The following is a 14,134-nucleotide window of genomic DNA, read 5'->3' as shown; positions in this document are numbered from 1 at the left end:
AAAAGAGCAAGGGATGGGGTCTACATGGGATTTTTATGGAAAAATAAACTGAGAAATGTAAATTAATGTGATTATCGCCTCCCAGTTAAAATTCAAATCCAGCAGGTTAATGTGGGCAACGTTTGGTCCTGATAGAAATAAAGTAAGAAGACATTCAGTCTAGTTTTCCTCCCGCTCTCTCTCTGATTTCAATTTTAAAGAGGCAATTTGTAAATAATACAATAAAACTACCAGCCCGCTTATATTTCCACAATGTGTGCTATGCAGAGAGATGGAGTTAAATTATTTACACGTTATGTAATTTCATTCTCACAAGAAGTCTCTGAAGTCAGTACTATTATCAGTCCCATATAACAAATGGGAAACAGGGCTCATACTAGTTAAATGGTTTGCTCATGGTCACATAGCTCGTACAAGGCAGTGCTAAGCTACAAACACATTCCAGAGCCCGACTCCTAACCACAACACTATTTTCACTGCTGTATTTTAGTCTATAATAACATTTTCTATGCCTTTTATTTTGTATTTTTAAAGACATTCTTTATTTTGAGCTTTCAACTGTGATATATTAATATGCAATACATTAACAAGAGATGTCTCCTGGTTCCCAGAGTTTCAAGGCATAGCTAACAAGCACCAAAACTATGGATAAAAAATACATTCAAGCACAGATTTGAAATCTTTCTGGTGTCTGAAAATACCCAAGCAATCATTTGGGATATGTTACATGGTAGCAGATAAATTCCTAGGGGATTACATGAATTGGAATTAATTCCAATTGAATTAATATATTATTTAATATAATTGGAATTATACTGACTTGGGTGTCAGTATAATCACTAGCTGTGTGATCTTGAACAAGTTACTTAGCCTCTCTGAACCCTGTTCACGCATCTGGAAAACTGAGATAATAATAGTCCCTACTTCAAAAGGCTGTGTTATCATTAAATGAAGTCCTAGCACCATATCATGATGTGTGCAGTACCGGTGGCTATTAGCCACTCTTATCATGTATTGCCTGTTCTGCTGATGATTGGTATAGACACATCTTTGCTTTCAGACTGAAGGCTTTGACTTGAGATTGAAGGCTCAGATAACATTCAAATTGTCAGTCTTCTAATCTTCATATTAGGAAGTCATGTGGGTGTGTGTAGTTCCACAATTTTAAAAGCAATAATATGAAGTTCTAATGAAGAGAATCCACTCAAATAATGCCCAAGTCCCAGGGATCACTGAAAATCACCTTCAAAATCAAACATTCACTGGCCACATTCCACTTCTCACTCTAAACAGGACACTCGATATAGATTTTGTCGAAACTGGGAGAGAGCTTCAAACACCGCCAAACATATCCAACTATTGGCGTTTTCTAAATCCAAATGTCAATTCCTCCACTTTCAGATAGCCAAGGTGTTTTTACACTACACTAATTTTAGTTGCTTGATTTAGCTGCATAATTACATTTCTAGATAACGACAGCGGACAGGGTTTGGCAGAGAATTCAATTATTTAAGGCTGAATTTTGGCCATCTTGACAAGGTTTCTCTGTAATTGATTCTCATGCATCAAAGTGGCCACGTTGTACAATTCAAAAAGCTCCCATAACAGCCGTGCGCTGACCCCTCTTACTCAACAGCCCGATACTGTTTCTAACTTTAGCTTTTGACGACGACTTTCAACACCACATTTCTGAGAAGTTACCGGGGAGGACAGAAGCATCACTGTGAGAGGGACGTGTCTCTCCCGTCCGCTTTCGTTTAGCAATCAACCGGAGGGGAGAGCTCTCACTTACTTAGGTAAGGCCTGTGTCAGATCAAATTGTCTCTTTAGTGTTGTAAAATAGAAAGACCACTGGACCAGGAGGCAGGAGACTTAATTCCATCATTTAGGCAAGAAATTTACACATTTAGACTCTTAGTTTCCTGAGCATAGAAGAGAGGTAACTATATCAACTTACTCTTAATCAAGAATGCTTTAATAAGCAAACTTGAGGAAGAGGTAGCTGGAAACTGCAGAGAAGATAGTGATCCATTGTATTTATGTAACTTTCTCTCTCTCTCTCTCTCCACACACACACACACACACACACACACACACACACCTCTCCATATTCTCGGGTTCCACATCCATAGATTCAACCAACCTCAGATCTAAAACACACACACACACAAACACCTCTGCACCTGCACTGAACATACACAGACTGTTTGTTCTTGTCATTATTTCCTAAACAATAGAGTATAACAACGATTTACACAGCATTTACATTGTATTAGGCTTCATAAGTAATCTAAAGATGATTTAATATATATACAGGAAGATGTGCATAGGTTATATGCAAATCCTAGGCCATTTTATATCAGGGACTGAGCATCTGCAGATTTTGGTATCTGAGGGGAGGTCCTGGAGCCAATCCCCCACCATATTGAGGGATGACTGTATATATAATGTCATTTCAGGGCATGACAAATTGGATATGTGATGCTGGTCACATCAGATTATATTATAATGTTATACTTTACTGTACCTTTTCTATGTTTAGATACAATCACCTACAGTATTCAGTACAAGATTGCCTGACCCGTTTCTCAGAACGTACCCAGTGCCAATCGTTAAGGGACACGTGACTGTGTGTATATATGTTTATATATAAAAGAATCTGCTGATTTTAGGAGGATAGAAATAAGAGATATATTACATACAGGATAGAGATATATAGTTATAGCCTGTGCCGGGGGTATTTTCTGTTTTCTTCTTAAGAACGCCATGATGCAATAACCTTTTGCTGTTCCTGAGTAATAAATATCTTCCTTATCTTGTGTGAAAATAAGGGCTGTCCCTCCCACCTCCAGTCGCGATCACCATTACTCATATATTCTCTGATTCTGATTTTATATTTATATATTATTGTCCTGTATGATTGCAGTACTTATGTTTTTGAAGTTGTATTGACTGCATCCCTGTTCAAAACCTTCCACTAATCATAAAGTCTGTAAATAAACAACAACTACTAAACAAAACCTCTTTTTCTTAACATAGGTTCTGTTTTCCCAAATGGGAAGCATCTAGTATTGCTGAGCTGTGATTCTTCCTTCTTGGAGCCTCCTGTAGAAGGTCGACACTACGTTGTGTGTCTTTCCATTCCCCAGTGGCAGTGCACATGGTTCATGGCAAATGTCTGGCTACTCAACATCTATTGTGTGGTATTAAGCTCACGGTATAATGCAGGAACTTTAAATAGTAGAAGAAACAGCAAGGTGAAAGGAGAGTGGGGCAGTTCTGGTAGTGGCTAAGAAACAGGCAGATCCCTGAAACATACTGAAGTCAAATAAAGAGCCGTGTATTGCCATCTGCTCTGCCCATCATGGGCAGGGAATGGTAAATGTTTTTCTGTAAACACTCAGATAATAAATATTTTAGCTGTTGCAGAACTTACAATCTCTGTTGCAACTGCTCAAAATTCTGCTGTTGTAGCATGAAAAAGCATCCATTGACAATACGCCAATGAATGATTGTGGCCATGTTCCTGTAATACTGTATATATTAAATTCCTATCCTTTTTACAGGTCACAAAATATTATTCTTTTAAAAAAAATTCCAGCCAGTTATAAGTGCAAACACCATTCTTACCTCGAAGATTATACAAAACTAGGCAATGGTCCAGGTTGGGCTCACAGCCCATGGTTTGCTAACCCTTAATCTAGGGTACATATTTTATCCAAGAAGTCAGACTTCAAGACAATGGCAAATACACACTCCTTTGCTGTTCCTTTCTGCTTCCCCACTATCTTCTCTCTCCTAATGCTTCCTTGGTGCCAGTTCTGCTCATTTTTCCCTGTTCCAGAGATTTCCATCAAGGATTTTGCTTTTTCTCAGCCAGGCTTTGATAGTTCAATCTCACCCCTCCACCTAAAAAAAAAAAAATTCTTCCATCTATCTCGACCTTCCATGATGACATTTCCTTCTTAGGTATTAACTCCTCTTTTCCTGTTCTAGATAAAGGCATTTTAGCTCTGGCTGTCAGATACTGCATCTCCCTTCCCAGATCTTTTTTTTTTTTTTTTTTTTTTTTGAGACAGAGTCTTGCTCTGTCCCAGGCTAGAGTGCAATGGCATGATCTCAGCTTACTGCAACCTCTACAACCCAGATTCAAGCTATTCTCCTGCTTCAACCTCCCGAGTAGCTGGGATTACAGGGACCCGCCACCACACCTGGCTAATTTTTGTATTTTTAGTAGAGACAGGGTTTCACCATGTTGGTCAGGCTGGTCTCGAACTCCTGACCTCAGGATCTACCTGCCTCAGCCTCCCAAAGTGCTGGGATTACAGGCGTGAGCCACCGCGCCCAGCCCCTCCTTTCCCAGATCCTAACAGCTAACATAAACTGGGCACAGTGGTGCACACCTGAGTCTCCGCTACTCTGGAGGCTGAGGCAGGAGAATCACTTGAGCCCAGGAGTTTGAGACCAGACTAACAAAGAGAGCCAACATGAGTGACTGGCCCTTCTGAGTGGTAGCCACTCAAAGTTCAGACGTCAATGAAAGAGAAGGAAGAAACAGAAGTGTTGGCTGTGACTGGAAGATGAAAGATAGGGGGTATCTAGAGAAGACCAATTCCTGCCTCATGGATTCTGTTGGTCAACAGAGCAACCTGCAGCCGTAGGGACCAAGTCCAGTCCATAGAAGGGGATGATGATGATCATGATAATGATTTGTCTGCACAGTGTAAAAAAAAAGGTAATATTGTTTAATGGGGGCATCTCATGTAAAATCTAGATTTATGCTATCTCTTGAAAGACTGGAAGATCTAGGCATGTTGAGCCACATTTCTTTGCACCAGTAATCATATCTGTGAAAAAGCTGCCTCTCTCACAGGTCAGGAGCTCACTGTAGGATCAGCTCTACCATTCTTTGCTTTCTAAAAAGCTATCTAAAAAGAAGCTGTCAGTTGCCATTTGTTGACTATCAAAACAGAACAAAACAAAATGCATAAAACAGAGTGTTTCCCTGATCCTATCATCACATTTCTTATCTTTTGGATATTGACAATGTTTATTTCAAAATACAGATTTGGGAAGATTATGTAATTACTCACAAAATCACTCACTTTGTTTTCAGACAAAAGTGGGTAATGGAAAATCTCCTACAGTGTCTGAGGCCCTTCATAATATTCCTCACTTTACCCTGTCCAAATTTATCCTCTGATACAAATTTTCCGTTTTTCTACAAATCACTCTTCTCTTCAAACCACACTGGCAAATTGTCTTTGCCAAATACCTCTGTGAATCCACTTTTCCATTTAAACTTGCCTGCTATGCAGAAGTACCCTTCCTTCCTCTCTCCCTTTCTTCCTTTTAGATAAACCTTGCTGGCCTAAGTCAAATGTTCCATGACACCTTCTGCAAAGTTGTCCCTGCCACCCCAGACAGAACTAACTGCACCATCACCTTTGTCCGAAAGTCATTTCAGCATTGTGTTTGGTTCAGAGACTGCCCACACCATATCACGACTCTTTTAATAGTGATCACACTTTTGAGAAGGCAGATCAGCTCAAATAAGGTAGTATGCCATTTCTTCTTGCTCACCCAATGACTAAAATTGCCACTAGCAAATGAAGTTTTCCTAAATCCTTCCAGAAATGACTGACTGAAAAAGTGTGAGGAAGGTGGAGGGGCTGTTAGGGGCCCCCCAGATCACTGAGAGCTACCTATGTTTCCAAGGTCATCTCAAGTGACCTGAGGGCATCACAACAGTAGAAAAAGGCTGTGTTTCAAAGTTGGAGAGGCTGGGTTTGGATCTAGGGGATCTGGGCTCTGTCACCCTTTTATGTGTCTGATTAAGGACAATATACTCATCCTTGAGCCCTACTCCCATCAGGGCTAAGATGGTACAACACCTATACCCTCTCACAAATGTATTACAGCAGTGAAATGACATGCTGAAGGTGGGTGTTCCTGGTGCTTGGAAGGCATCCAGAAAGTGCTAGTTTATTTTTACTTCATTCTTCAGAATGTTTTCAAGGTACCCATTCAAAACTGTTTTTTAATCTCTCTGCTCATCATGGCAGCTCTGTCTTCAGTGCCCCACCAACACCCCATACAGATGTTGCTGTTCGAGCTTCCATTCTATTATCCCCCCAGTAAAACTGCTTATATATACATCCCATCCTTCAACAAGCAGCCATATGCCAGATCTTCCCAGCACTACCTTCTGCCCCAATCCCAGCACTCGTGATCTATGGGGCTGAGATTCTGAAACATCAGCAGTGATTTGCCCTGGGAAAGAAGGCCTAGCTGGCATTCTCACACAGGTGTGCTTCCATTCTATCCCCTGCACCACCTCCTCAATCACTTTGTTTTCCTGCCATTCACATAGGACTGGGCACAGAGTAGTTGCTCAATAAGTATTTGAGAATGATCTGTCACCTGTGGGATGAGACAGAGGCTCAGGGAGTCCAAGTGACTTGTACAAGGTTAAACAACAGAATGTGTGCCTGGTCAGTTACCAAGAGTCAGGTTTCCCTACATGCCTGTAATACCTGCTGAGTCATCAAGAATGATGACACTAGGGTATCAGCTTGAACCAGAATTGAGAAATGACACTCACTGCCAGACATGCATTCAAACTCCATGCAGCGTAGGTGAGAAGAGAGCATGGAAAAGCATTACCTAGCATGGACCGCAAGAAAAATTCCCTGAGATGCTACATAATATTTAGAATACCAAGGACTAACAAATGAATTCCCAGTGAAGGAGAGGATGGCTACAAAAGGGCATCCAATGTGGCACCCAACAATGTGGCACCCAAGTCACAACTGCATCAAATTATCAAGATGAGAATATAGGAAAAGCTTCCATAGACTGTGGACAGGATATATCAGACCATCAACCAACCTCTCTCCAGATTACAACCACCCCCACTGGAAATCTCAGTGGAGGACTAATCTAGCAAAAAGAGACATCCGGAGAAGAGAAGTCACATCTCCCCACTTAGAGACTGCTTTCAGTTAGTGTATGCAAATGAGCTGTTCCATGGGAAGTTCTTATGAGAATGACAAGTATGTACTAAGCATATGTTATTCTTGTGGCATTACATTCTCTCACCTCCTGGCAACTTCTTACCATGCCTGGCTCCCTTGTTGCAATCACCATGGCATAGTAGTTAAGAGCTCACATTAAACCACACAGACCACATTAAAACCCCAGGTCCTACCAGTTATCAGCTGTGTGTTCCCATGAACATTACTTAACCTCTCTGTGCCTCAGATTTATTATCTGCAAAATAAGAATATCATGAGTAGCCATAACACATGGAGTGGTCCAGAGATTTAAATAAGTACAGTATACTGCAGTGGTTAGCTCAGAGGCTCATAGCAAACACTCAGTAAATGGCTGTTGACAGTTGTCATAGTGACAACAGAATTAGCAGCTGGTTGGAGGATCAAGCCAGGGATATCAAAACTCTTCCTCCCTTCAACCGCTAATTGCTCAAATGAAATCGTGCTAACAAATGCAACTTGTGAAGTGCCTTCTTGTTGAAGAGCTTACCTCCTTCTTCTATGTTCCAAACAAAAAACTAAGACCCAGGAATTAACAAAGGATAGGTATATGGCTTCTGTAAATGGAAAAGGCAATTTTTGAAACCAAAACAGTGAATACGATATCAAGTTCAATTCATGGTTTTTAGGGATGATGAAGATGGTACCTTTAAATCAGAAGTAACTTAAAGAATCCAGGACCCTGGGTTACTCTAACCAGCAGTACTGACCGCATCTCTAAAAATGGTTATGGAGATGCACAAAGAAAATTTCAGTAGGTCTTGTAAGTGAGGAGCCTGCTGATAATCATTACAAACTCGAACCCCCAGTGGTTCAGGCAGCACCATGCTCCTCTTGGTTCATTAAGCGCTTCCTGACCTGATTCTCCTCTGAAAGCCAGACTGACTGGCTGAATGAGCAAATCTAAGAATATCAACCCTGCACATCATCTCTGCTGAGATCAACAATGCTTCAGGAACCGACCTCTGACCTGTCTGGGGATGAATGGCAACTGGGTTTGAGAATTTGTTGACCTTGCTTGAGGCAAACAAATACTCCCTGAGGCCTCTCAGAAGGGAGGAGGATGCAGCTACTCCGCTAGACTTTTCTTTGTGCCCTCTCTACATCTTCTGCCTTCTGTGCTCCAGGTCCCTACAGGAGCTGGACACAGAGGCCACTCCTAATAGAACAGGTCTCCGGGACTGGTAAATGAGGATTTTTGTACTAATTCCATTCAGTTGCTGAATTGGCTGAATCACCTGAGCTTTCCGGGTATTATTTTCTCTTTAGAAACTAAGTGTGCTGGACTGGCATCTTGCAAGGCATACTTTGCATGGATAGAAGGCTCATCAGATGCCTCATTGTAAAAAGGACACCATTGTCAAATGAGTTGGAGAAATTCAGCTTGCCCTCTCTTCCTCTTGGGAATTCATGATGACTATTAGCATATAAAAGCACCTGAAAAGTCCTGTAAAGAAGAAAACAAAACAAAACAAAACAAAAAACTGCTGGACCTTGTTTGATCCAGACTTTCCAAAACTGACTGGATGACCAACACACAATCCATCCATCCACCCACTCATCATCCACCCATCCATCTACCCACCCATCCACTCACCATTCATTTTGCTATCTATTGGATTATCTGGTTTTTGAGAATTATGTATCAGCCCTGTGCTAGGCTTTTGGTTTCTTCTCTTCTTCATTCCTTCCTCCTACATCTTCATCTTCTTCATCATCACTAACAGAGTCACTACCACTTATTCAATGCTTACTATGTGCCAGACACAGTACTCATTTCATTGTATCTGTTATCTTAGTTTATCCCCTCTTTATTCCTATGAAGTAGAGTCTGTTCCATTTAGTACATTAGTAACAAGAACACTGAGACCATGAGAGGGGAGGTGAATTGGCCAAGGCCATAGAGTTTGTCAAACACAGAGCTATACCCATGAACTGAGAGAGGCTACAAAACTACAAAACTCCCTTGTGCTAGATACTATGAGAAGGGTTTCTTTTTTTTGAATGCGATATGGATTAATATACTCTGAGAAATGGTGGCCTGGGTTTTTAGAAAATTATTTTATTTATTTATTGAGACAGGGTCTCACTCTGTTACCCAGGCTGGAAGGCAGTGGCATGATCATAGCTCACTGCAGCCTCTGACTCCTGGGTTCAAACAATCCTCCTGCCTCACACTTCTGAATACCTGGGACTACAGGTGCGTACCACCATGTCTGGCAATTTTTAAACTTTTTTTCAGAGATGGGGGTCTCGCTGTGTTGCCCAGGCTGGTCTTGAACTCCTGGGCTCAAGCGATCCTCCCACCTCAGCCTCCCAAAGTCCTGGGATTACAGGCATGAGCCATGTGCCTGGTCTTAGCTTGGACATTTTAACTCAAGCTGAATGGTTTCTTAGTCTCCTTTACTCTCCACCCCTCAGTCAATCTCAACCACCCTAACGGTCATTAGAGGTAAAGGAATACAAATCCAAAGAGCAGAGAGAGGAGGAGAAGACTTTGATGGCTGGAGAAGAGCTGACCTACACCACCCACCACTGAGTCTTCAGGAAGTTGGGAAATGCCTCCCAAGCAAGAGAAAGTCCGAGGCACATGGAAATGGGCTAATCACCAGGGAACACCAGGAAAGAATAACCACTGGAGGAGAAACAAAAGGGGAAGGAACGCAGGAGGAGGACAGATAAAGAGATTATTAGGTTGCCCTTTCTTTGTGAAGCTGAGGCATCATCTCCACCTCAAGGGCTGATTTCTCCTTGGCTTTTTCCCATACCATTGCGCCTCTTCTAGGGGTGAAACTGCGGTTCCTCAATCTTATTTTTGATGCATGAACCACTCTGAAATTGGACCACTCTGAATTGTGCCCTCATCCCAGAAAACTGCACGTAACTCCCCAAATATTCCCCATCATTGCAGGGAGTTGATGGCTCTAGTGAAATTCACCAAAGGACTCCAGAGGAGCTTCTGACTGTCCATCAGACTTCCCAGTAGGTAGCAAGATGTGCTGTACTTTTTACTAAGGGCAGGCATGGGTAAAGTCAAAATCCCTAAAGGTGGGCTCATATGAACAGCTTGGATGGCTGTTCTCACGTGAAATCATGTTGACGTGTTTACCAGCACTGTGACTTTGATGATATGAACCTGCCAGTCAGCATTCACCACCGCTTGGCAGGGGGCAGGTTTTCAACGTGGCAAGAAGGTCAAACAACATGGGCAGGTGCTAAGGCACCCCATATTGTAAAAGCAAGTCTGTGCTTAAGAAGTGCAAAGCACATCTTTCATTCCCTTGTCCAATAACTAGCAGTAATCTCAGAACAGGAGGTGGCTTCTCTCTGCTGAAGCTTTTTTCTCCAGCTTCAGACCAGGAAAAAAAAAATGTTATCAGACCAATGAACGGGTATTAGTCATCACTGGGAACCCACCAAACACAGCACTGGAGGAGAGAAGGAGGTAGCAGATAAACCTGTGTTTTCAGAGACTATACAGCCTGGTTTTGCAGACAAGACAGAGATGTGAGGGACCCAGAACCAAGCTGTGCCAAGCTGTGCAGCTGAACCTCTCATTGGAGAGGATTAGCCAAGGGGCTGACTGCTGCAAGATGGTTTCTCTGCGATGTCATAGCCAGGCAGCTGGTGGCAACAGAGAGCCTCTGACAGGTGGGATTTTCAACTTCCTAGATTAGCAGTGTCCTTGTGGTACACCCTGGGGACATCAAAAGAGGAACCACCCTGAGTGACCTCATTTCCTTTCTGGCTCTTACATGACAATCTATTTTAAAATAAACTATATATGCCATTTATTATTTGCCAGACATCTTCTAACCCCTTTGTGTATTAACTCACTTAGTCTTCACAACTATCCTATAAGGTAAATCCTATGAATATCTTCATATTACTGTGAGGAAAACAAAACACAGAGTGGTTAAGTAACTTGCCCAAAATCACACAGCTTGTGAAGGGTAAATCTGGCCCCATTCATAATCTCATATTATGCTGCTTTTCCATGTATTTTACATGTTTGTTTGTTTTTTTAAAATATATTTCTCTGGGACAGGCATGGTGGCTCACGCCTATAATCCCAGCACTTTGGGAGGCCGAGGCAGGTGGATCACCGAGGTCAGGAGTTCAAGAACAGCCCGACCAACATGGTGAAAGCCCGTCTCTATAAAAAACACAAAAAATTAGCTGGGCATGGTGGTACGCACCTGTAATCCTAGCTACTTGGGAGGCTGAGGCAGGACAATCACTTTAACCCAGGAGCCAGAGGTTGCAGTGAGACGAGATCACACCATTGCACTTCAGCCTAGGCAGCAAGAGCGAAACACCATCTCACCATCTCAAAAAACAAACAAACAATATAAGTATATGTATAAATAGATAGATAGATAGATAGATAGATAGATAGATAGATAATTTCTCTGGTCTCCAGTTTACTAATAAAAAGTACTTATTTTTATCATAATGGCAATGTATCATATTGGCCAGGAACTCAGCTATTGAAGCCATAACAAGTTTGGGTCAAATTTGGGCTCTGAAAATCCCTGGCTGTTTTTCCCCGGGCAAGTTACTTAACCTTTCTGAACCTCAATTAATGCCTGTATAAATTTGGGGCAATAATACTCCCCTGACAGGGTTGTTGTGGGGTTGCTCTAAGTAATATAACCACATACTTAAAATATTCCTTGGGCTTGCACACCCATTTGTAAGTGTTTGAGCTTTATTCATGGTGTTTCTTATGATCACATCTATTAGAATGCTGATTAGATTAGAATGCTGAGCGTTTAAATGATGATTCACTTACTTCCGATTGACCTTCAATTATCCCAGTTTCCTGAATCAACAAATCTCCATTTTTGCTTAAGCTAGTTTGAATTGGGCATCTGTCCATTAAAACTAATAGATTCCAAACTAGTACAAAAGTGGTTGTAAGATTAGTGCATACAGCACTAATCACAATAGCAAAGACATGGAATCAACACAAATGCCCATCAAAGGTAGACTGGATAAAGAAAATGTGGTACATACACACCATGGAATACTATGCAGCCATAAAAAAGGATGAGATCATGTCTTTTGCAGGGACATGGACGGAGCTGGAAGCCATTATCCTGAGCAAACCAACACAAGAACAGAAAACCAGACACCGCGTGTTCTCACTCATAAGTGGGAGCTGAACAATGAGAACACATGGACATGTGGAGGGAAACAACACACACTGGGGCCTGTGGGGGGTGGTGGGGGAAGGGAGAGCATCAGGATAAACAGCTGATGCACGTTGGGCTTAATACCTAGGTGATGGGTTGATAGGTGCAGAAAACCACCATCGCACACGTTTACCTATGTAATAAACTTGCACATCCTGCACATGTATCCTGGAACTTACAGTAAAATTAATTTTTTTAAGAAAAGGTAACTTTCAAAAAAATAGATTAATGCATACATATAGGTACACTTACATAAAAGGCAGTCCTAGAAGATATGTTCCATTTAATTTTTTAACAAACCCTTTCCTAGGTCTCACTATGTGCCAAACACAATTCTAAGCACCTCCGAGACTTTGACTCATCCAGTCTTTTAACAAGTCCATGGTACTGGTATTCATAATAGCCCCATTCTACAAATGAGGATATTAGAACTCAGAGGCCTTACATCATTCATGGCAACTTGAGCAGGGAGGGCCTGCAGTCAAAGCCACACCTGCCCGATCGCAAATCCTACTTCCTTTCCTCTGCCTGCTTCACATGACCAAGGATGTTGATGTAATTGCTAAGTAAGGAATCCTGGAAATCTACTAAGGAGCTGGCACCGACACTCAGGTGCCCACATTCTAAATCTCGCCTCGATGCTGAAATCTCTTCTGAGGCCCAGGAAAAGCGTGGTGGGTGGTGAACAAGAATTCCAAAATATCCTTCCAAAGAAATCCCACTGCTGCAGAGCCATGCCAAACAGATTGTACAGTCTCCAAACTATATTCAGACCCAGACATACAAACACTGACCTGAAATCAACCTACCACCCTCCACATCTTCTTTTTAGATAATATTTGGCAGACAAGAGTTGTTTGCCTCTTCTACAAATGCTTGTAAACTTATTGAGCTGGTTAGGCACTAATTTTTCTACACGCCCACCTATCATAGGTCTGGACTCAACATGTCAGCATTCCATTAAATATTTACCACATTCATTTACATCTCCCCCAACAATATTGAATAGAGCTCAACGTGGAAATTCACAGACTCCAGGGTGGCCATTTGTTTTTAGGATTATTGCACAGACCTCACTTCCTTGGAGATTCCCTGGCTGGCCTCAAAGATGAATGCTTCTTTTAGGACCAAAATAGAACAAAGGGACAAAAGGGAACTGAAGGATTTAAAATTAGGATAAAAAAAGAAAGAAAGAAGAAAAAAATTGGCACTGGAGTTGGCCTGCCTTAACCATCTAAAACTTACCAATGATGCCCAACTTTTAGTGTGGTTCATCCCATATGTTCCCATACTCCCACTGGGACCTAACATTTGCAGGCGCTATTTATCATTCTGGCTAGTGGTGTGCTCATCTGCCTACCTCGCTAAGCAGCCTTCGTTGTTATTTTTATAATTACTGGGAGTCTTTTTCATGTTGCACTCTGCCAGAACTCCGGCTCACCACACACCTGTTCTACGCAGAACACATGGAGAGATGGGGGGCGGGTCTGGAGGTTGAGAGAAGGCAAAGACAGCCTTTTCAGCCTGCTACAAAAAGCAAAATCAAGAATAAAGCAGAAGTCCAGAAGCCACTAGGTACCTTTTTGTTAAAAGCTGTATTCCGCACTGACACTTTATTTAACAAACATTCTCTATGTCTAAGAGTTTGTTTATAGGAACGCTGTTCTGATTTTAACAAACATTAAATAATTTAGTCTTCATAGTGACTGACAATGAATATCATCATCCCCATCTCACAGATGAGACAATTAAAACAAAGAAAGGTTAAATAATTTGCCCAAGGGTGCACAGGTGGTAAGTGGTAGACTTGAACCAAATCTGAATCCAGGTACTTATGTGTGAAAATTTTCTACTATGCTGCACCTAACCAGAATCACTCTC

The 14,134-nt window shown here is 41.8% G+C and overlaps 1 protein-coding gene across 39 annotated transcripts in view; it reads right to left on the bottom strand.

Annotated features, from left to right (window-relative positions):
• RBFOX1 (RNA binding fox-1 homolog 1) overlaps positions 1 to 14,134 on the bottom strand; it is a 2,494,239-nt gene that overhangs the window by 379,843 nt on the left and 2,100,262 nt on the right. The gene's annotated exons all lie outside the window — the stretch shown is intronic.

The sequence above is a fragment of the Pongo pygmaeus genome, chromosome 18 (genome assembly GCF_028885625.2).
Source record: "Pongo pygmaeus isolate AG05252 chromosome 18, NHGRI_mPonPyg2-v2.0_pri, whole genome shotgun sequence".
Classification (NCBI taxonomy): Eukaryota; Metazoa; Chordata; class Mammalia; order Primates; family Hominidae; genus Pongo; species Pongo pygmaeus.
Note: the sequence above shows the minus strand (reverse complement) of the source record. Positions and strands in the feature narration are given on the sequence as shown.